The sequence below is a fragment of the Zootoca vivipara genome, chromosome 12 (assembly GCF_963506605.1).
Source record: "Zootoca vivipara chromosome 12, rZooViv1.1, whole genome shotgun sequence".
Taxonomy (NCBI): Eukaryota; Metazoa; Chordata; class Lepidosauria; order Squamata; family Lacertidae; genus Zootoca; species Zootoca vivipara.
The window spans coordinates 22,165,666-22,188,978 of NC_083287.1; the positions used below are offsets into that span (position 1 = coordinate 22,165,666).

Here is a 23,313-nt window from a genome sequence, read left to right on the forward strand (position 1 = left end):
AAGGGGGCAACAAGATGTTGACCATTGATTGGCGGCACCCACCAGTGTGCTCATCGCACAACCCCCTGGATGTGTGCCACGTCTCCAGGATGCACGCCACACCATGCCCCCTGGGATGAGCACCCCTCCAGGTACCGGAGCAGGTTGCTTCGCCTCTGCCGGGGGGGGGCAAATTCTGCAACAGTTTCTCAGGGGTGAGGCTGACCCTGGCAACAATACAGATGCTACTACTGCTGCTCTTTGGCCTAAGGTTTTCCTTTACTTTGCAGCAACAGCTATTGAGTTGGCAGCCTGGCCACCATTCTGCACCCTCCACAATGCCTCGGGACTAGCCGCTTTCCAGGCACTGGCCATGGCAGGGGAGAAGAAGAAGATGGCAGCCACCACACACAAAAAATGGTGGAGAGCATTCAGCTAAAATTCTACAATTGGCTTTCCTTTTCTCTGGAGAGTTGAATGAGGGAAAGAAAAATCACAGATTTTTTTTCCCTCAGAAAAAAAAGTTTTATGGGAAATTCCAGTAAAGGATAGCAATGCAGCATGTCAACAATTTGTGTGCCCTTTCTTCCACTGAAAAAGTGAGGGATGAATAATCACGTTAAGGCCACAATCCTTATTTAAGAGTAATTTCCACTGAACTCAGTGCGACTCGCCTCTGAGTAGATATATTTGGGTTCAAGCATCCTGACAAGTTTTGCATGGCTTTAAGTCTATATTTTTATGGCCTTTATTGTACAGTGGTGCCTCGCTAGACGAATTTAATTCGTTCCACGGGTCTTTTCTTATGACGAAAAATTCGTCTAGCGAATCCCATAGGAATGCATTGGATTTTTTTTAATTTTTTTTTGCCCATAGGAACGCATTAATTGAATTCCAATGCATTCCTATGGGAAACAGCGATTCTCTAGACAAATTTTTCATAAAACAAATTTGTCTAGCGAGGCAACCTCCGCTCGAAAAATCCTTTCGTTAAGCGGAAATTTCGTTAAGCAGGGCATTCGTTAAGCAAGGCACCACTGTATGGTTTTATGTTTTTATTGCTGTAAACCACTTCGATATATTTTATGACACAGTATACATAAATAAAGAAGTACACTTATCTCCCAAGTAAATCTCAGTGAATTCAGGGCTGTATTCATCTCCCAACTCACAGGAATGTATATTTAGTTATGAAACACTTCTGTCTGTTTTTACGGATTACATCTGAGGAGAGCTTTTTTTTCAGTTGGAACTCAGTTCCAGCACCTCTCAGGTGGGCGCCATTCCCATTATAAGAGAACAAGGGAAGCGTTCGTGGTGAGTTCTGGCACCTCTTTCTCTAGAAAAATAGCACTGCATCTGAGTAACGACTTCTCAGTGATGGAAGGGAATGACATGTTTTGGCAGACGTTTTATCTGTGGACAAATGTGGGCAAAGTATTTTTGCCAGCCCTCCACAGTGTTTTTCAGTCTGCCGTAATTGTCTGGTCCTATTCACCTTAACCACAGTTTGTCTCGTATTAATGTAGTAATTTGCAGTACACATGAAAAAATAAAAATAAAATAAAATAGGTGCTCCCCAGATCAACTTTGCAGATTCATAGTAATGCTCATATGTTAAACTACATGTAGTGCTTAATGTCTTGTTATTCTTAAAGTAATAATAGTTTCAGAGGACCAACACCTCCACTTGTTATTGGGATTACAACCTATGGAGAGGGGAGGTTTATCAGTGCAACAGCCCCATCCAAAAAACCCCATGTATGGCTACAGAGCTTAAAAGAAAAAGTTCCATTGGCACCCATGAGATTTTTTAAAAATACTAATTTTTATAGCCATATGGGTGTGATGGAGGGGTTTGTGGTTGGGAAAGGAAGGGACAGGATAAGCCCCCCCCCTCCCGTGCTATTTGATCCCAATAACAACCCTCTCCAACCCCGCTGTTATTAACTTAAGAAACTTTAAGAAAAACAAGGCATGTAGCTGCATGCTATATGCTATCTAACACAGCGTTTGACCATTAGTTTTGTGATTCAGGAATTCATTAAAAGGCATTACCCTGCAAACCATTACTACCTTACAGAGCTGCTGTAATGATTGCTGATATAAATAGGCCAAGCCAAGCAGTGTTAGAAACACATACTGGTATATGTAATTTAATCGCCAAACAGCACCTTAAACCTAGGTTACGGTCACCACAATGGAATGTCTAGGTGCTGTTTTAGTTTATTTGTTTTTGTTTTGCAGTGGGCTTTATTATTATTATTATTATTATTATTATTATTATTATTATTATTTCTATTCCACTTTATATTTTAAAGAATGAAGGTTTACAAATAAAAAAAAATCAAACAAAACCAATTCAAGCTTCAAAGACAATATTTCAGATCCTTCTCTAAGGGGCATTTTGATATCCTCAGTCGCCAACCTGGCATCCAGAGATTTCCACGTGGTCTCAATTGGACCTGTGCCAGTCACAAAACACGCCTGGTGCCTGGCTAATTTTAATCACTGAAGTCAAAGGATAGGAACAGGTATGGAACTGTGGCCAAGCTATTTCCATTCAGGTAGGTCCCAGCGGGCATTTCAGCCAAAGCTGATAAAAGGCTTTTCGAGTCGCCGAAATCACTTGTTGATTCTTCAAAGAGAGTGTTGGATCAATCTCACCAGGGCTTGCATACATATTGTTACATGACACCCAGAGGCAACTGGGGGCCTGAGCACCCACAAGAGTGGTTCTGAGACCACCCACTGGAAGTCAGGTTCTGAGACCGCGGATTGTATGACATCACGTTGAGCGCACTGGGCCTCCATAACTGGGGCCCAAGTTGGCACCCCTGAGACGAACCCAATCTTCACGAGTGGTGCAAGATTCCAGAGCGTGCAGCTGCACTTACCAGGGTCTGTGTTCCCTTTGGGAACAACAAGGCACAATTATTTATTTATTTATACCCCGCCCATCTGGCTGGGTTTCCCCAGCCACTCTGGGCGGCTTACAACAGAAAAATGAAATTAAACAATTAAACATTAAAAGCCTCCCTAAACAGGGCTGCCTTCAGATGTCTTCTAAAAATCTGGTAGCTGTTTTTCTCTTTGACATCTAATGGGAGGGCGTTCCACAGGACAGGCGCCACCACCGAGAAGGCCCTCTGCCTGGTTCCCTGCAACTTGGCTTCTCGCAACGAGGGAACCGTCAGAAGGCCCTCGGTACTGGACCTCAGTGTCCGGGCAGAACGATGGAGGTGGAGACGCTCCTTCAGGTATACTGGACTATGGTGTCTTTATGATATACTGTATGGTTTTATTTACACATATATACAACCTGCACCTAGAAGGAGGGATTGCAGAGTATTCGCATCCTTTGAGGGCTTGGCTTCCCCCTTAAGGGCAGCACTGGATTCAAAGGACAGTGAAAAGACATCTGCTGTGTCTCTTAGTTCCAGCCTGTCGTCCCCAGATCACAACGGATTAAGTTTGTAAACCAAGGTATCACTGTAGAAATTGAGTGAATTAGCATGGACCTGAATTCAGGTCAGGATCTGAATTGGGATGATGGGAATTAGGACCTTCCATCTTTTTCTCCCTCCCTCCCTCCCCACCATGCTGAGCCATCTCAGAGAGACCCTTCTGCCTGCTTTGAATTGCATCAAAATCTTTGACTGGGAGCTTGTATTCTGATGTAAATAACAGATGTGGGGTCTCCAATCCAGATCAGTCACACAGTGAGGAGCGAAGAATAAAAAGCCCACCAATCCCCACACAACATGGGCCCAACCCAGATCACACCCTCACCTGCTCCATTTTTATTTTTTTCAAGGCTAATTGTGTTAATGGTGTCTCGTCTAGTCTGGGCCTGGATCTTTGGATCCTGGCCCATGTGAACAATTGAAGAAATGTTAAAGATCTTTGCTTCAGGTTAGATATACTGATATCCTTCAATGGACTGGAGCCAACCTGAAACAAAACAATTTGAAGCGGGGATTATTACAATGTGCATTGTTTCTCTAAGTTGTGTGAATGCCATCCTTGAAAGCAAACATCATTTAGGGCCCTATCCTGCTGAAGTTAAGCACATTGCTGAACTTTCCCATTGAAATCAGTGGTGCTTATCTTTGTGTGGTTTGTGCCCATTGTTTAAAATACAGCAATACAGAGTGTAATAAACACTTTAAGGAACATGGGAATTGAAATCTCCAGCCAGTTGCACTATTGTCCGCTGGTTTTCAGTGGAGAGATACTGTACTTTATGAGAATAAGAAATACTTTGTTTCTTTCATCTATGTGGGAAATAGATATGGCCTGAATACAAAAAAAGGGAAAATTCTTTATTCAAATAGTGGCAATTTCTAGAAAAACAATGCTAATCTGAACCGGTTTTAAGCAGCATCCAAGGAAAGTGTAGCAAACAAACGCGCTGAAATGATACTTTGAATTTCCTAAACTTAGCTTTCACTTTCTTACACTTCAGAGCCTCTACTCCACTGTTGAATGATTTGCTTTGATTTATTATTACGGTTCTTGACCAGCACACATAAATATGCAATACAAAAAAACAATAAAAGAAAACAAGAATATCTAAAAATAGACAATAAGTATAAGTTTTAACAATTGGTTAAAAGGAAACTAATTAAAAGGAGTATTGCTACTTAGAGAGGTAGACTACAGCAGTTAATATCACTGGATCTTCTTTAGCTACACTGTTGAATGTTTAACTGCCATTCCCCTGTGTCAATTTCTAGACAAGACACCTCCAAAGAAATCTGAGAACGGCTGCCCTGAGATTCCCACATTTACAGTACAGTACAATCCTTATTTAAGAGTAATTTCCACTGAACTCAGTGCGACTCGCCTCTGAGTAGATATATTTGGGTTCAAGCATCCTGACAAGTTTTGCATGGCTTTAAGTCTATATTTTTATGGCCTTTATTGTACAGTGGTGCCTCGCTAGACGAATTTAATTCGTTCCACGGGTCTTTTCTTATGACGAAAAATTCGTCTAGCGAATCCCATAGGAATGCATTGGATTTTTTTTAATTTTTTTTTGCCCATAGGAACGCATTAATTGAATTCCAATGCATATCTACTACTGTGGGCAAGAATCCCGTAGTAGAAATGGAGTGGCCCTCATAGTCAACAAAAGAGTGGCAAAAGCTGTAATGGGATGCAATCTCAAAAATGACAGAATGATCTCGATACGAATCCAAGGCAGACCTTTTAACATCACAGTAATCCAAGTTTATGCACCAAATACCGGTGCTGAAGAAAGTGAAATTGACCAATTCTATGAAGACCTACAACACCTTCTAGAAATGACACCAAAGAAGGATGTTCTTCTCATTACAGGGGATTGGAATGCTAAAGTAGGGAATCAAGAGATAAAAGGAACAACTGGCAAGTTTGGCCTGGGAGTTCAAAATGAAGCAGGGCAAAGGCTAATAGAGTTCTGTCAAGAGAACAAGCTGGTCATCACAAACACTCTCTTCCAACAACACAAGAGAAGACTCTACACATGGATATCACCAAATGGGCAGCATCGAAATCAGATTGATTATATTCTCTGCAGCCAAAGATGGAGAAGCTCTATACAGTCAGCAAAAACAAGACCTGGAGCTGACTGTAACTCAGATCATCAGCTTCTTATAGCAAAATTCCAGCTTAAACTGAAGAAAGTAGGAAAAACCACTGGGCCAGTAAGATACAATCTGGATCAAATCCCTTATGAATACACAGTGGAAGTGAGGAACAGGTTTAAGGATTTAGATTTGGTGGACAGAGTGCCTGAAGAACTATGGATGGAGGCTCGTAACATTATACAGGAGGCAGCAACGAAAACCATCCCAAGGAAAAGGAAATGCAAGAAAGCAAAATGGCTATCCAACGAGGCCTTACAAATAGCGGAGGAGAGGAGGCAAGCAAAATGCAAGGGAGATAGGGAAAGATACAGGAAACTGAATGCAGATTTCCAAAAAACAGCAAGGAGAGACAAGAGGGTCTTCTTAAATGAGCAATGCAAAGAAATAGAGGAAAACAATAGAATGGGGAAAACCAGAGATCTGTTCAAGAAAATTGGAGATATGAAAGGAGCATTTCGTACAAAGATTACCATAATCAAGGACAAAAGTGGTAAGGACCTAACAGAAGCAGAAGACATCAAGAAGAGGTGGCAAGAATACACAGAGGAATTATACCAGAAAGATATGGAGGTCTCGTACACCCCAGGTAGTGTGGTTGCTGACCTTGAGCCAGACATCTTGGAGAGTGAAGTCAAATGGGCCTTAGAAAGCACTGCTAATAACAAGGCCAGTGGAAGTGATGATATTCCAGCTGAACTATTTAAAATCTTAAAAGATGATGCTGTTAAGGTGCTACACCCAATATGCCAGCAAGTTTGGAAAACTCAGCAATGGCCAGAGGATTGGAGAAGATCAGTCTACATCCCAATTCCAAAGAAGGGCAGTGCCAAAGAATGCTCCAACTACCGCACAATTGCGCTCATTTCACACGCTAGCAAGGTTATGCTTAAAATTCTACAAGGCAGGCTTAGGCAGTATGTGGATCGAGAACTCCCAGAAGTGCAAGCTGGATTTCGAAAGGGCAGAGGAACCAGAGACCAAATAGCAAACATGCGCTGGATTATGGAGAAAGCTAGAGAGTTCCAGAAAAACGTCTACTTCTGCTTCATTGACTATGCAAAAGCCTTTGACTGTGTCGACCACAGCAAACTATGGCAAGTTCTTAAAGAAATGGGAGTGCCTGATCACCTCATCTGTCTCCTGAGAAATCTCTATGTGGGACAAGAAGCTACAGTTAGAACTGGATATGGGACAACTGATTGGTTCAGAATTGGGAAAGGAGTACGACAAGGTTGTATATTGTCTCCCTGCTTATTTAACTTGTATGCAGAATTCATCATGCGAAAGGCTGGACTAGATGAATCCCAAGCCGGAATTAAGATTGCCGGAAGAAATATCAACAACCTCAGATATGCAGATGACACAACCTTGATGGCAGAAAGTGAGGAGGAATTAAAGAACCTTTTAATGAGGGTGAAAGAGGAGAGCGCAAAATATGGTCTGAAGCTCAACATCAAAAAAACCAAGATCATGGCCACTGGTCCCATCACCTCCTGGCAAATAGAAGGGGAAGAAATGGAGGCAGTGAGAGATTTTACTTTCTTGGGCTCCTTGATCACTGCAGATGGTGACAGCAGTCACGAAATTAAAAGACGCCTGCTTCTTGGGAGAAAAGCAATGACAAACCTAGACAGCATCTTAAAAAGCAGAGACATCACCTTGCCGACAAAGGTCCGTATAGTTAAAGCTATGGTTTTCCCAGTAGTGATATATGGAAGTGAGAGCTGGACCATAAAGAAGGCTGATCGCCGAAGAATTGATGCTTTTGAATTATGGTGCTGGAGGAGACTCTTGAGAGTCCCATGGACTGCTAGAAGATCAAACCTATCCATTCTGAAGGAAATCAGCCCTGAGTGCTCCCTGGAAGGACAGATCGTGAAGCTGAGGCTCCAATACTTTGGCCACCTCATGAGAAGAGAAGAATCCTTGGAAAAGACCTTGATGCTGGGAAAGATGGAGGGCACAAGGAGAAGGGGACGACAGAGGACAAGATGGTTGGACAGTGTTCTCGAAGCTACGAACATGAGTTTGACCAAACTGCGGGAGGCAGTGCAAGACAGGAGTGCCTGGCGTGCTCTGGTCCATGGGGTCACGAAGAGTCGGACACGACTAAACGACTAAACAACAACAACAATCCTAACATTGATGATACATTCCTAGGCATGTCTAATCAGATATAGGGCCCATTCAGTCCAATGGAGCTTTCCCCATGGAAAGAAACTATTGGACTGCAGCCTTCATCAAATTAACTTTGAAGCACAAAGAAGCTGGCAATAAGTGTAGCCATGTCACAAGCACCCAGTAGAGTGCCAGGAAGTATTTTGCCTCTAGGAAAAACGGAGATGGTGAGACTACTGACAGGCTGTATTTAAGAGAATTCAAAATTAAATTTAATGCTATTGCAAATGTACTTGTTCACCCAACCTTTTCCTTTCTGGCAACTCAAACATTCCAACCTTGGGCCCATTTATCCAGCAAACAAATGGGATTCATTTCCAAATAACTCGGTTTAAGATGGGAGTTAAAGAGCAAATCCCTACTGACAGACTATGCCCCTTACAGCCAATTCTACAATCCCAATTAAACCACAGACTAGCACCCACAGAAAATAAAATAAAATAGAAGGCGCTTAGGAAAGAGAAGTGGTGTTCAAATTAAGACAACAGCAGAAAAGAAAAGCACATACAAATAGGAATGAAGTTAAATCAAAGCAAAAAAGTTTGAAGGATATTTGGGTTAAAAAAAAAATAGAATCTATGGTGTACAGATGAAACATTCCATATAAAGCATTATGTGAGATAGCCTAATGGTTTGTTGAAGGAAACTGAACGATGTGGATTGAGGCTTCCGTTATGTAAATCATAGGCCATAACCTTAAACATTTGGACTGTGGTAACATCATAGCTCTCCTGCCAACCTAGCAGTTCGAAAGCACCTCAAGTGCAAGTAGATAAATAGGGACCGCTCCGGCGGGAAGGTAAACAGCGTTTCCGTGTGCTGCTCTGGTTTGCTACCGTAGAAGCAGCTTTGTCATGCTGGCCACATGACCCGGAAGCTGTCTGCGGACAAACGCCGGCTCCCTCGGCCTATAGAGCGAGATGAGCGCCGCAACCCCAGAGTCGGACACGACTGGACCTGATGGTCAGGGGCCCCTTTACCTTTACCTTAACATCATAGCTAAAGTACATTAAACAGCACTGGTACTTGCTACTTCAACAAGCTTTAGCTTATGGTTTTTGTATACCAAGTCCAAAAACCCATTGGAAACATTCAAAACACATATAAGAAAGCCCAATATTTAGAACTGTAGTCCTAAATAAAAGAGCTCACAAACCATTGCCTGCAAAAAGGTTGAATCAGTTTAGCTGCGCATAGGGGTATGTGGCTCTGGCAGGGCAAAGTAAGAAACAAATTCCAGAAAGGAAGAGAATAAATAAATGTCCACAAAGTGTAGGTATGGACAAATGTCTCCTTTCACTCCAATCCATTTTTTGTACGTTTGCCCATGATTTCATGCCATGTCTTCCAAAGTTTATCTTTTTTCTTTCAAAGCCTGCTCTTCAACGTTTCAAAAATTGATTCAGCATGAAGTATGTTTATATGTGGTGCAGCCAGATTATTTGAAGTTTCACCTGAATTGTTTTTTATGCCCTTCTGCATATATGCTGTCCCTGGGCTTATTCACATGCAACCAAGTAATTTATGCTTTTGTGAGGCTGAAACAAAAGTACACTTCTATTTTTGCATGTACAATACGCATGCACACACACTCACGGCAGATCCAATGTCCTTCCTGTTCTCTCCCTGAAAACCTTCACACCCCATCTATTCTGGAGAGTAATCCCCCACAGCAGATTTGGGGTGGGATGGGGGTTGAGGCTCTAGGAGTTGCGGTGCAGAAGAGAGGAAGGCAACTCCATTGCATACAAACAGAAGTCCATTGAGGAAACCATGACTGGAGATCACCCTGAATGTGTAAATAGCCAGGATCTGTGTTTCAGGAACTGCAAAAGCCAGGAGGCCACAAAAATCCCAATTCAATGATTTGTTTTGTAGGGTGGGGGGAGAGATAGGGTGTCCACTTATGCATTACCAAAAAGAGGGCAAAGTAGGGCTCAAATCTGTATACAATTTGCATATGCTAATATATATATCTGTAGAAAGAATGACTCTAATTTAAAGAGAAATACAATACATTGCTGCCATCGTGGCAGGTGACCAGGTATGTTCCTGCTGAATCTGCTGTCCATTCAAGTGCTAACTGTTGATAGGTAATTTCAAGGTCCCTGCTGTTCCTTCTATTTATCTTTAAATTAGACTTCGGCCAGACAGACATTTCAGTAGAGGACTCCTTCAAGCAGAGAACTGTCCACTGACAGCTCTACAAATAGAGGACTGTCCTCTATAAAATGGGACACAAGGCCACCCTTGTGGATTGGGTCATTTCGACCCTTAACTTGTATATACTGGATTTCTTACAGCACTTTTTAAGAGTGCTGTTTGTCTTCTGTAGCATTATACAGATGCTATAAGGAAGACTAAGAGCAGTGGTGAGAGCTAAATAACTAAGGATCAGATAGCAGCACTACTGTAATTTCAGAAGACTGACTGCTGCACCCCATAAGCAAGATCACACACGTGCACTCTGTGCTAATTAATCCAGACTAATACTGTCCCCCTGATTCTGAATTTACAATCACTACATGGATTGCAATCCCTACTTCAGACATAATCCCATCACACGCGAATAGAAATGATCTTCACTTTACCACCATCACTGTAAATGCCACACAGCAGAATGAGTTATAAGTGATTACTAAAGTTTGTGTCCCAGTGTATGGGTTCTATGAATATGTAACCTGTTCAGGTTTCCTAGCTAATTCATCCTTTTTCCTTATAGTTCAGCTGTTTCCTTTGATGAACTACTAAACCATTACATCCCACAATCACCTGGCCCACAATCCAGAGACCTACTTTAGGTTCATCTGAAAGCTGGCAACTCTTGAATGTTTTCCTTCTTTGATCATGTCATAACAGTTTTGCATCTTTATCAGGGCCGGATTAAAGTTTGACAAGGCCCTAAGCTACTGAAGGTAATGGGGCCCTTTATATGTCCAGCTGTCCTTTGTCAACAACAAATTGTCACTGTTTTTTGTGTTGAATATATGCTACATGGTCATTTATGGACCTAATAGGTATCTAAAGCCATTTGCCACTGTTGCTGTATGTAGGTTTTATTTCATTTGTTTTTTGTTTTTTATTTTATATTTTAGAAATGTACATCCAGTGGGGGTTTTTTCTTTAATTTTTTTTTGGGGGGGGCCCAAGAGAGTGGGGCCCTAAGCTATAGCTTGTTTAGTTTATACGTAAATCTGGCACTGATCTTTATTGATTGATTGATCATTTGGGGTGTGGTATCTCAGAGCGCCCTGAGGTGGCCCTTCAAGAAAGACCTTAACATAATGGTATGCTAATATTCGGGTGCCTTGGTTCTAAATTATGCATACCGAATATGTCGGATTGCCCCCCCCCCAAAACTGAGTCACTACAGCTGTTTAAGCACAGGTGAAATGGGATGCTAATACCTAGTGGGTCTATGAGAGGGTGCTACTTGAGAAATGCAAGCTAAACACCAACAGGGACACAGAGCAAGCCGAGCATTTTTTTTTTTACAATGGTCCTAGAGTAGAATCACACAATGAGAGATCTCAAAAACTACAAGCATTATATCAAATTAAACTAACACTAGTAAGTGTAACTATCTAAAATATTTATTGAAAATTAGTTTGGAGAACTTGGAAGTGACTTCTTTGAAATTCTAAGCAGAGGATATATACCGTGTTTCTCATATTATAAGACATGTCTTATATTTATTTTTTCCTCAAAAAAACACACTATGGCTTATTTTCAAGGGATGTCTTATTTTTTTCCTTCTCCTCCTGCCGCGGCCAGCATTGCTGCTGCGCCTATCACTATGTCTTATTTTCGGGGTATGTTTTATATTCCTTGAATGCTTAGAAATCCTGCTATGGCTTATTTTATGGGTATGTCTTAAAATATGAGAAACAGGGTACCAGTGTGTGTGTGTGTGTGTGTGTGTGTGTGTGTGTGTGTGTGTGTGTGTATATCCATATCCCTTCTGCTTGGAAATTCAAAGAAGTCACTTCCAAGTTCTCCAAACTAATTTTCTCTCATATATAATAAAGCATAACATCTTACAAGCTCAGGAAATAATACTAAGTCTTCTTTTTTAAATTTTACTTTGAAAATCCCCAGGGGAAAAATATTATAAATTATGTTTATAACACCCTGTTAAAAACAAAACAAAACCAGCCATTTCCCCTTGGACAATTCCATATATTCAAGCGTTTTACTACAATCACCAACCGCATGCTAAAATCAGAACGCCAACTTTTAATTAAGGAAGAGAACATGGAGCTGCCTTTGAAGAGTTCTCAGAAAAGATAACAGAGTCAAAATGCTGCTGCCAAACTGTCAACTGGGGCGGGCCATAGGGAACATACGATGCCAATTTTCAAACAGCTTCATTAGATCCAAGTGGCTTCCCAGGCCCAGTTTAAAGGGTAGGTGCTGAAATTTAAAACAATAGGCAGCCAAACATAAGTATATCTATCTGCCGTACACCAAGTCAGACTACTGGTCTAGTTAAGCATGGTCTACACCCGTAAACGACAACATGTGGCCATCCAGATGTTGCTGGACTACAATTGCCATCATCCCTGACCATTGATCATGCTAGGATTGATGCAAGCTGCAATCCAACAATATCGAGAGCACCAAAAATGCTCTGCACAGTTTCAGACGCCCAAGAAGCCTAGAGCAGGCACCCCCAAACTTCGGCCCTCCAGATGTTTTGGACTACAATTCCCATCTTCCCCGACCACTGGCCCTATTAGCTAGGGATCGTGGGAGTTGTAGGCCAAAACATCCAGAGGGCCGCAGTTTGGGGATGCCTGGCCTAGAGGCTGCCTTCTCCCATATGAGCCAATCTGTACTTTTAAGACCCTGCCCAGAATTTTAAATGACCTTGTTTCAATGAGTTTTTCTCAAAAAAATAAAATTAAAAAATCTATCTATCTATCTATCAATCATCTCACTTATTCCCTTAAGGGGATGCACAATATTAAATCCATTGAAACAAGACACACTCATATATCTGAAAGAATTAAAACAACAGCAGATAAAACAACAGCAACAGAATAAAATTATATAAACAAGTAGCAGAAAATTCATTAAGCAAACACACACACCTTAAAGTGGCAAATCCTCGGCACCAATGTCAATTAAAAGCAGTTGGGAATAAAATGGTCTTTAAGGCCCAGTAAAAAAATACATGTATTAAAAAATACATTAGCGCAGAGGCCATTCTGGGGAGGGAATGGGGTCACCGTGCTTACGTATGCTTATTTTTTTCTTGTTTTTGCCATGTATTTTGTGCTCCCTGAGATCTGCAGATGAGGGGCAGCATGCAGATTTAATACATAAGTAAACAAACAAACAAACAAACAAACAGAAAGGTGCTCGTCGGACTTAACCATTCTTAGCGATGGACCCATAAGCAGGGCCTTCAAAGCCTATCAGCTCAGACACACTGATATGATGCAGGTGGTCTTTCAAGCAGCTTGGTCCCAAATCATTCAGACCCTTTGAAGGCAGCCTCACATAGAGCAGATAGCAGTTGTCAAGTGTGGTTATAACTATGGAATGTATGGTTGCTGCCGTATAGAGATTCTCCATCGAGTACATGTCTTCTCAAGGCATGGAAATCAAGGCTTTGGAACTCTTATTTTAGAAGACTTTTAGAAGACCTCTGAAGGCAGCCCTGTATAGGGAAGCTTTCAATGGTTGGTGTTTTTTCTGTTTTATATTATGTTTTGTATGTGCTGTAAGCTGCCCAGAGTGACCCAGCCAGATCCCTGCAGTATAAATAATAATAAAATAATAATAATAATAATAATAATAATAATAATAATAATAATAATGGACGTTGATCTGCCTCCTCTCTGTTGGCTTTTCAAGAGTTACGCTTTTTCAGAAGACAATTCAGGCCTTTCTGAGTTTCAAGGGGTCTCCTTCCCTAGCAGACCTACTTGGTTTCTTCTGCAGCTTTGCAATTTATTTATTTATTTTGTTTCTTTGTCTGTTTGTTCATTCACAGTTTTTTATTAGCCAATTATTTGGGAGCATTCTGTTTTATCCATTGTTTTAATTTGCATTTTAGAGAACCCCATATGCCTTATTTCAAAAGAGCAGGATATACGCAATGCAAGTGTCCCTGGGAACACCAAGCAAGCTATTACGGTATTATAAAGATGCTGGCTGGCTCAGACTTGAAAACATCTCAAATATGTTTTAGCTATAAAAACTCAACACAGTGTTATTTCCCATTATTCCCCATTAAACAGTTATTATTACGGAACATGAATGATGAGCATAACAATTATATTCAAAGAATTACTTCCTTGTATAAGCATTTTCCTACTTTTTAACTTGGCTGATACTCAATTAGACCAGAATATAATCTCTGGTCTAATTATTGCTATGACCTAGTCACTTACTAAAGCTGCAATTCCATTCATATTTGCTTGGAGTATGCAACACTAGAAGTTATGGTACTTACTTTGGAGTAAACATTATTGGATTGGATTGCAAGTAACCTTCTTTTTTTTTACCCAGAAAAGTAGTGCACTGATGATACCCCAACTTAAAAGTAAGTTCCACTCAAATCAATGCAAACATGCTCAGGACTGGAATGCAAAGGCAGCAATCTGCATTACTTATATTTATCTGCAAATGAATTACATTTCAATTAACTTCCCAAATGAGACAGTATTGCCTGAATGCAAGCACTAAAAATTAGGACAGTGTGTTTGGCCTCCGTTTCCAAATTTAACAAAGTAATTTAGAGAAACACATCTGTTGTGTTAGCACGGCTTTGAAGATTTGGTTCATACCGTAGTTAATATATCACACCTCCTTTTAGATTTTGCATCCCACCAAACTGAGTCAACATCATGATTCATTAAGTTTTTGAAGACGGAAACAAAGGGCTTTCAGGTTGGGTGGGAACTCCTGTTGTTTAAGATTTCGTGCTATGCTTCACAAAGTACCTCCTTGATGCAGCTATGTGACATGGACCAAACTGTACACGATTTGCAGCCTTCAGATATTAGATTTGGCAACACTCTACATCTGGAAGACCAGAACCACAGTCCTGCATGCTGCTGCACTGGCTACAGTGGAATTCAAGCAACACAATTGTGCTAAGAACTTCATCCCAGGACCGTAACTCTTTAACACACACCAACTAGAGGTGCAAGTTCTTTACTCTCAAATCCATGCCCAGACAGCTACAGCATGGCTAAACAAATCAGGTAACGATATGTGTCTGGATGTGAACTAGCAACTATATGAACTGCAATACATTTTAAATGACTTAGGTGAAACTGGTTAGCCTCTTAACGATTAAAAAATCTATATGCAAATCCAAAACCCAATTCAGGAAAGGATCATTCAGTTAAATGGAATGACTGGGGGGGGGGGAGTGTCAACAGCCTTTAGACTTTAATGTGGATTTTAAACAAAAGTAACTACATAGCCATTTTTAAAGTAGTAAGAGGTGTAGACAAAGGTAACAAGCAACTGGAACAAAATTTTACTATCCTCTGTCGAAGATAATTTTCAACTTGCTGAAGTAAGTGTTTTAAGCTGCGGATTAATACACTTTGGCAAAAGAAAAGAAACGCTGATGGAACTTGAAAATTGTGAAATATTACACAGGGCTAATTTTATCCGCCATCAGGAAGACAGTCAGTTGTATGAAATTTCATATGAACCTAAACTTGGTTTCCACTTAAAGGCAGATCACACCAAAGGCGGCTTCCTGATTTATGTGGCCTGCACAATTTTTTTTTAATTAGACACATCGGATGACTTCCACACAAAAAAGGAAGAACAGAACATTCTAAAGCAGCCCAGATCATAAAAAGCAGAGGCATTTTCATGATAGGCACCCAGGTTTGTATTGTGCTGAAGTACAAAATATCTCAAAGTGGGTTTGGGTTTTTCTGTCGAGGTGTGCAGATTGAATTGCTTTGTCCCTACTGCCAGCATAAATAAAGATTTGCTAATATGGGAGGACGGCAAAATATCAAGTGTCTTAAGTCAATTTATAGTTACCCCCTTCCAACTAAGGGCCGCTTCACACACAGTATGCAGTGCCTATTGCCTAAGCTCTAAACCTGGTGTGAGCAAATGTTTGTGAAATGTTACAAACTTCCAATACACGACATACTTCATCACACATGTGATGATCGATGTCTCTCACACAGCATGAAATAAACTCAGGTGTATGAGAATCACTTATTGGACATACCCTATTTTCTAGACAGGACTGATTTCCAAGTGGGAATATTGCAAGATCAGATTAGGTGCAATGTTTTAAAAAGATTGTAATAACTGGGCCAAGAGACTAGGAACACTTCTCTAGATTCTAGAAAGGGCCCTTGCACTAAATATCATAATGTACAACATCTAGACAAATGGAGCCAGCGACTTCTGAAGAGTCATAGCAAAGTATAGATAGCCCACTCTATCTTGGCTTTCCTTGCTGTTTCAAACTACTGTATGCTCTTTTTGAGATTCCCCCTTTCCTCAACCCCATTCGCATTCCAGTCTAAATTGCAACACCAATTTTTGCTGCTAATACAGTTTGCTGTGTAAACGGATCTGTCTCAGACCTCACCTTTTTATATACAAGAGAAGTATATCCAGAATACCTATACTGAAATCCTAAGCAACACTTCAAGTCAAATATACCACCCCTAGTCTTACTTCTTTCTCCCCAACTCATTGGACAGAGATATCTTTTTAAAGGGAGTTTAGCCTGAGCAGTTGTAACCATTGGGCACCACATAATAAACAAGTTGTTTTGTTTGTCTAATGCAAGCAAATTTACTATTTGAGCTCTGTCTCCCAGCACAAGATTGATACATAAATGGAAGTAGAGCATCAATATCATGAAACCTTACAAAGTATAATAAGCAATAGGTAATAATTCACCACACAACACAGGATAGCACATAGACAGCATAAGAAAAGAGCAGACAAGCGGGGAAAGAATCGCATTCTGGAGGATAAGTTGCTTCACCCAATTCACAAGTCAACTCTCCTTCCTAGTGCCCATATTTTGCTCTCTCTCAACAGTAAAAGTAACATGGAAAACCTGTCTGAGTCTATGATTCTGAATGTAAGACTAGTGGAGTTTTAGCTGTTCAATCCACTGTTGAAAGCAGATCTCCCGTTCCAAGTAACTACAGTACTTTAATCAAGTGTCTGACACCCACCACCCGCTCTCACCCCTTCCATTTCTTGAAGCGGCGAGATTAATTTTTCCACAAGCCTTTAACTCGCTTGGAAAATGTGACTAAAAATGTATAGAACTGTCTAGCCTTAAACCCGGGACAGAATCAACTTTGTTGGAAGCACACAGTGAGCTGCTGCTGCTTGCTGTATGGGAGAACTATAGATCTCTTGGGTGTCTACTGTACTGCGCCATCTAGTTACCCGACAACAGGTCTCTCAGGCTTATGTTCAAAGTGGATACCTTAAGATACTTGCACTTGGGAATGATTAGTTTCTTTCAAGATCCCAATTGTTTCTTTATAAGGAAAAGAAATATCACAACCAGGATAATCTATGTCCTGTGGATATGGGAAAATCTAGGTTATAATAGCCCGGTGGACTTCTACATCAAACTTTGATTTACAAGATAAAAGCAACTTTTAAATTAAAGTGCCTTTCTGTGAACAGAGCTTATTATTCCAAAGACAGGAGTGATTTTCCTAGAAAGTTGTCTCTGTGTGCCTGCCTATTATCTTTGATTTTCCCCTTCCACTAATGAGCATTTATCTAAAAGAGCCACTTAATCCTCTGATGTGTGCTTCTGGTCAGAGGTAACAGTTTGAATAAAACCACTAATCACTTATAGCTGATCATTAATCACACTTCTCTCTGGGGCTTTGCAACCTGCACAAGAGGGTGGGGGGGGGAGTCCCAAGAATGAGATTTAGCAGTTTAAAGTTCTTGCTGAAAATTCTCTCTGAAGCGTAAAAAAGTTAAAGATGCTAAAGACAGCTTTCAAAACTTAGCATACTCCACCCCCCAGTTGTGCCGCAGCACAATTAAGAGTTGAGTTGCCTCTTCCCTCAAAAAGAAGAACCTAAAATTATATAAATACACTCACAGATTTTATATTTGCCTGGTGTGCATATGTGAATGTACAGACAAGATCTGGATTGAAATAATCTACCCGCCTAAATTCATAGTCACTGTTTCACCATGACAGTTTCTTCCTGCAAAAAAACAGAAAGAAAAAGTTTTCTTGGGAGTTAGTTGAGGTGACTTGCTAGATTCAAGGCACCTCAGTTCCAAATCTCTCTCAGGTCCTAGTTTCAGCCAAGTGCAGTGTCCGGAGGAGCCAGTGGGAAGGCTGCTACAACTGGAAGCTCCCTGGGTTTAAAAGGAAAAACCTCGGGAAATTCAATAGGATATTTCCAAGTAAGATATAATCGGGATCGGAATGTTCTCGCCCAACCTTTCTGTGGTGACCAGGAAATCCCTAGAAACTCTCCCTTCCCGATCAGACCTTTTTCCTTCTTCCAAACTTTGCGCATGCAGTATCAGCCCGATTCCATGTAAGAAACTTCTCATCGCGCTGCTTGGTGGTGGGGATTTAAAGAGACAGGCTTACTACTTGCCTACTATCCCGGTTAAAAGGGGAAAGGGGTGTGTGCTGGAGGAAAGCTCTTTGTCTTTGACGCTGTGAAGTTTTCCTAGGAGCCCTGGATCTCGACGATCGCTCAGCATGGCGCAAACACCGCAGCAGGCAAGTTGAGCTTAGCAGGTATTTCCCCTTCTGACGCTCTTCTTAGAGGACAAAACTTAGTCAAGGAGGAGAGGTTTGGGGGGAAGAGGGAGACATATCCCACTGTTTAAGAGGGGGGGGGTTGGATCTAAAGGAATCGGAACAGAGCTGTCGACCTGGAGCCAGGTAGCAGCGCCCGATCAGCCGGATTGCTGATCCTCCTGCCAACCCCCAGCCCCCAAGATCGGAGTCTCTTAATCACACATTTTACTAGCCTGCAGAATGACGTAATGGCCCGGGATCTAGCCTCTGACTCCCAGAGAGAGTGTCAGATAGGGCGGGGGCGACACTGTGTGTGTGTGTAAAGGAAGGGGCAGCCACCTAACAACCAAACACCCACACACCCACCGACTCCGAAAGCTTTTTTGGAACAACAGGGGACCACGCGGGGACAGGCGATGGAAAGGTGGCGCGGCAAGGAGGGCGCAGAGAGATAGTCTCCTCTCCCCTCGCCGAGATGGCCCAGGCCAAAGGATGAAACATGGTCCCAGGCCAAAGGATGAAACTTCTCCTGGTCGCTCCTTAGTCCCTAAGCGGAGTTCAAAAGTTTTCGCGCTGGCGATCCGAAGCGATCAGGGGGTGGGGTGGGGAGGCAGCCGCGAACTGGTGGGGAAGGAGAGCGCTGTCATTCCACCCAGCAAGGAAGATGTCCCGGGGCTACCGGGACAGGACAGGGGGCGGCGAGCCGAGTCGCTCTTTCCCTAGAGGTCCGCCCTACGAAGCGCTTCCCCCGAACCTAAGAGATCGGCGGTGGTGGCAACTTGCTGGCCACGAGGTTTACCTCTCTGGTTTTTTGCGGGCAAGTGGCGATGGCATCAGGAGTCCCCCCCCCCCAGCCAAGGGGACGGGGCATTTAAAAGAAACAGTTCAGGGGACGGGTTGCCAGCCTGCCTGCCTCCCTCCCATCAGGGACCTTTAAAAAAACACGCCTGGAGTGTTTCTGAGCACACGCAGAGCGCACCGTTCTCCGCGCCTGAGCGATCGTTTCCTAGCTAAGAAACAGCAATTTTCGGGGTCTGGGGGAAGGGCTTTCTCGGGTCATCGAAGTCCCAAAAGTCTTGTCGGGCCAGGGGGTGGAGGAGACAGGTAGGATCTCAGTGATGGAGTCTCCCTGACAGCAAGCGGACGACTTTCTTCGCCACCGCTTTGGTTCCACAAGCGCCCAAACTTTCGTGCACTTGGCGGTCGCCAAAGATTGCCTCTGCCTCTTCTTCGCCTTTTATATAGCGAAGTCCCCCCATTTAAACTTCACAGCCCTGGCGGGTTATTTCCTTACACACACACACACAAACACACTATCCCCCAGCAAATAAATAAACCAATAACAGATAAATCTTCCCAGTTGATAACGCACGGTGCCAGCGCACGGGGCAAAGAGGCGGAGCGCGCGGAGACGCCCGCATCCCCCCGTTACATCTTCCCGGTTCGGGTCTCCCCCACACTTTTCCACCTAGCCAATTCTCGCCTCCCGGTCGCCAAGCTGAGAGCGAGAGCGGCTCCTTCTCCCAAGTGAAAGTCATTCCCAAAGAACCATCAACTTGTAGCAGCGACCCGGGAAAAATCCCAGACACAGCAGCACAACCAAAACAGAAAAAAGGAGAGAGAGAGAAAAGACATCGTTTACAAACATTTCGCAAATTTTACTCGATCGCTTTTGTTGCTTTCCCCCCTCGCCACTTTGCGTTTTCTTCTGCCCTGCGGAGTACCTGCCCCGCGTGTGTGTGTGTGTGAATTAGCACACACGCGCGCGCTCGTTGGGGCAAGAAGAAAGCAGCAGCAAACCCCCTGCAAGCGAGAAGTTTTAAGTAAGGCGAGTTTTTTGTTTTGTTTTGTTTTGTTTCTCCACCCCTCCAACGCGATGTAAAGTTGCGTTTTGGGGAAATCAGAAAGGCAGCTCCGTATTTTGAGGGACTTACCCAACAAGTGTAAGCAGGGAAAGGACCAGCAAGCAGCCTGGGTGAAGGAACCACGTTGGACTGAGAGAAGGTTACAATACGTTCTATTTAGAGAAGCATTACATCACCCTCCGTGACGTCACGTGGGATTCCTGAACTTCTAAATCATTGCGGTCCCTGCTCAAGGGAGAGAGCCGAGCGGTGGGCGGGGCCCGGAGAGGCGTGTCCTGGCTGGGCTCCGCCCCTGCCCGCCTCCCCTCCAGCCATTCACGGCGCAGGGAGGAGGAGGAGAGGGAGGGCGAAGGCGGAGAGCGCAAGCGGCACAAGCAACAGCTTGCCGCGCCGGGGATGACAGGACGCTGCCATTAGTTCTGTGAGTCAGCTTGGAAAAAATCTCCGGCTAGATGGGTTCGGGAGAAAGAAGCTGGAAAGAGGCGAGCCCCCACCTCCGCTCCCGGGGGGAAGGAGGGCGGGCGGGATAAGTCCCAGGGAGCGTCCCCGGTGCAGTTGCCGGAGGCGGCAGCGAAAAGGGCTTCATGCAACTGCGCCCATTCACACGTGCAGTTTTTGAAGAGGTGTACGGTACCCACCCCCCAGGACTTAATCTGAGCCGAGGTTCGACCCCAGAACGCTGAAGAACAGGAGAAAGGAAGCCTCTGAGCACATGCAGAGGGCGCACTGCCCACTACACAACACAGATGGCGAGGCAGGTCGTCTCAGTAGCTCTTGGTGCATCCTGAATTCTGTTTTGCAGCAACCTTATAGCCCGGAATGTGCTCCCTTGAACTCAGTACTCCGGTCTTGCGCATACCTAATCACATGGCCCGTTCCGGCCACCGGTACTTACTCCCAGACCCGGAAAAACATGCATGGGGCTTGGAATGCAAGTCTGTGTGACCCTCTTGCTACAAACTGCAGAGAGGTTACATCATGATCAGTTTGTGCACCTCTATCCAAATTCTTGCTGCTTTTTGCTTTACATTCAACTTGAAAAAGAATTGAGAAGAACAAAGCTTGTTCTCTGCCTTGTAATATTTTAATAATATTTAATAAGGGCTTGCCGATCAGAAGGTCGGTGGTTCGAATCCTCACGATGGGGTGAGTTCCCGTTGCTCGATCCCTGTTCCTGCCAACCTAGCAGTTCGAAAGCACGTCAAAGCGCAAGTAGATAAATAGGTACCACTCTGGCGGGAAGGTAAACAGTGTTTCTGTGCGCTGCTCTGGTTTCGCCAGAAGCAGCTTAGTCATGCTGGCCAGCATGACCCGGAAGCTGTCTGTGGACAAACGCTGGCTCCCTCGGCAGTAAAGCAAGACGAGCGCTGCAACCCCAGAGTCGTTTGCGACTGGACCTAACAGTCAGGGGTCCCTTTACCCTTAATTAAATTATCATACTGTTACTTTTGGATTTTGCAGCCTAAATTTCCTATGGGTAACTATTTGAGGCCTGATTGACAGAAGCAGCCATGTAGGAAATAAAATTTTGACCATCCCTTCTTTTTCAAAGGGCTAAGATTGGTCAGGCCAGTTTATTCTCTACTGGCAACTGATGTATGAAGCATTTATTCTGCCAGGCACTGTGTGTCTTGTAGTCAGTTGCTGCCAAGGTAAAGATCTATAGGGTCTCTCCTGTGTAAATGGGGGCCTAGTCTTTCACTTGCCTCCTAAAAAAAAAGGCTTTCTGCCCCTCTTAGGGAATGAGGAGCAGCAGAGGTGGGGTATAATAATAATCTTATTATTTATACCCCGCCCATCTGGCTGGTTTTTCCCAATCCAATTGAGGAGTGAGGTTATCACCCCTCTACTACTATCCATGCTAGGTTGTTTTTTTGAAGTGCTACTAAAATATACCTTTGATACCAGAAAAAGTATGATCATATAATAAAGGTAAACATAAATTACTTGGATGAAGGAATTGAGGGGATGCACATCAAATTTACAGATGACACCAAACTGGGAGGAGAAGCCAACGCAGAAGAAGGCATACTGCAATCAGGGTTCAAGATTGGAGAACTGGGCCAAAAACTATCAAAATGAATTTCAACAGGGATAAATACAGCCATACCTCGGTTTAAGTATGCTTCGGTTTGGGTACTTTCAGTTTAAGTACTCCGCGGACCCGTCTGGAATGGATTAATCTACTTTCCATTACTTTCAATGGGAAAGTTCACTTCAGGTTAAGTATGCTTCAGGCTAAGTATGGACTTCCGGAACCAATGACACTCATATTTTGGGTTAAACACACTTTAGGTTGAGTACTCCGCGTACCCGTCTGGAACGGATTAATCCACTTTCCATTACTTTCAATGGGAAAGTTCGCTTCAGGTTAAGTACGCTTCAGGTTAAGTACAGACTTCCAGAACCAATTGTGTACTTAAACCGAGGTACCACTGTAGCTCTACACTTAGCCAGGAAGAATCCTCTGCACAAATATAAGGAGGAGGACCCCTGGCTTGCCAGTAGTGCATGTGAAACCAATCTAGAGTCTTAATGGACCACAAACTTACATGAGTCAACAGTGTGATGCAGCAGCAGCAAAAAAGAGAGCTAATGCTATTCTAGGCTGCATCAGCAGAAGTCTAGTGTCCAGATCATGGGAACTAATAGTACCATTCTATTCTGCCTTGGTGTCTGGTGTCCAGCAAGGGAACACAGTACATACACTAAGATGGCCTGTTAGAGCTGCACCACACTGTCCCCATCTCGGCAGAACAGTGAGCATTCAAGTGCACAGTAAAGGAGTTTGGTGACAGGCCACCCGACACAGAAGGAGATTTTTTGCAGAAACAACTGCCCAAGGCACCCCCAAAGTAGGAATGGTCCATGTAGTAACACTTACGTTGCCTTGGAATCCTTAGAAGTT

At 43.1% G+C, this 23,313-nt stretch overlaps 1 protein-coding gene across 3 annotated transcripts in view; it reads right to left on the reverse strand.

Moving 5' to 3' along the window:
- Positions 1-20,541, reverse strand: part of CREB5 (cAMP responsive element binding protein 5) — a 265,933-nt gene extending 245,392 nt beyond the window's left edge. For all 3 annotated transcript variants that reach the window (XM_035130003.2, XM_035130002.2, XM_035130004.2), the window contains exon 1: positions 20,475-20,541. The gene's annotated coding sequence lies outside the window, so the exon portion shown is untranslated. The remainder of the gene's footprint in view (positions 1-20,474) is intronic.
- Between the last annotated feature and the right edge of the window lie 2,772 nt (positions 20,542-23,313).